A 1,164-nucleotide genomic window follows, 5' to 3' on the forward strand; every position below is an offset into this window, starting at 1 on the left:
TGACAACGGTGACACCCTACATAGAGCTTGCCATGGAAGGAACCTGCGTGTGAGAAGAGGACTTCAAGGAAGAGTTGAAATCGGAGGACAAAGCATCTCAAAAACTCCAACATATTTCTCAGTGCTGCAAATCAAAGTAACATTGTTCCCTCTTTTATCAATTTCAGTAATTTCACTTTTAATCCAATTAATCCTATTGATATCCTGACTAAGATTAATAAAATAAATATTGATTGCTTCAAACCAATAATCTCTGTGGATTCGACCCTTACTCACGTAAGGTATTACTTGGACGACCCAGTACACTTGCTGGTCAGTTGAACGGATTTGTGAGCTTCTCTAATCAGTTAATTAAATTAGTTCTCCTTGGCACATGCCAAGGAGCCATTAATTAAAGATCACAATTTCGTCCACCAGTACAGTAGGCTGCAATCAAAGAAATTGATCACAGATGCAAAGTACTATCTTTGGGATGAACCATATCTCTTCAAGAGATGTGCAGACGGATAATCCGTAGATGTGTGCCTAAGGAAGAAGCGCAAAAGATTTTATGGCACTGCCATGGATCACAGTATGGAGGACATTTTGGAAGTGAGCGAACAGCCACAAGAGTCCTCCAAAGTGGCTTCTACTGGCATACTCTCTATAAAGATTCCCGAGCGTTTGTGCTTAATTGTGACAGTTGCCAAAGATCTGGCAATCTACCTCACAGTTATGCCATGCCTCAACAAGGGATCTTGGAGATTGAGTTGTTTGATGTATGGGGCATTGACTTCATGGGACCTTTCCCACCATCATACTTAAACACTTATATTCTGGTGGCAGTGGATTATGTATCCAAATGGGTGGAGGCTATTACGAGGATGGGAAGTAGCCACTGACAATGGTGACACCCTACATAGAGCTTGCCATGGAAGGAACCTGCGTGTGAGAAGAGGACTTCAAGGAAGAGTTGAAATCGGAGGACAAAGCATCTCAAAAACTCCAACATATTTCTCAGTGCTGCAAATCAAAGTAACATTGTTCCCTCTTTTATCAATTTCAGTAATTTCACTTTTAATCCAATTAATCCTATTGATATCCTGACTAAGATTAATAAAATAAATATTGATTGCTTCAAACCAATAATCTCTGTGGATTCGACCCTTACTCACGTAAGGTATT

This window comes from Arachis duranensis, chromosome 5 (assembly GCF_000817695.3).
Source record: "Arachis duranensis cultivar V14167 chromosome 5, aradu.V14167.gnm2.J7QH, whole genome shotgun sequence".
Classification (NCBI taxonomy): Eukaryota; Viridiplantae; Streptophyta; class Magnoliopsida; order Fabales; family Fabaceae; genus Arachis; species Arachis duranensis.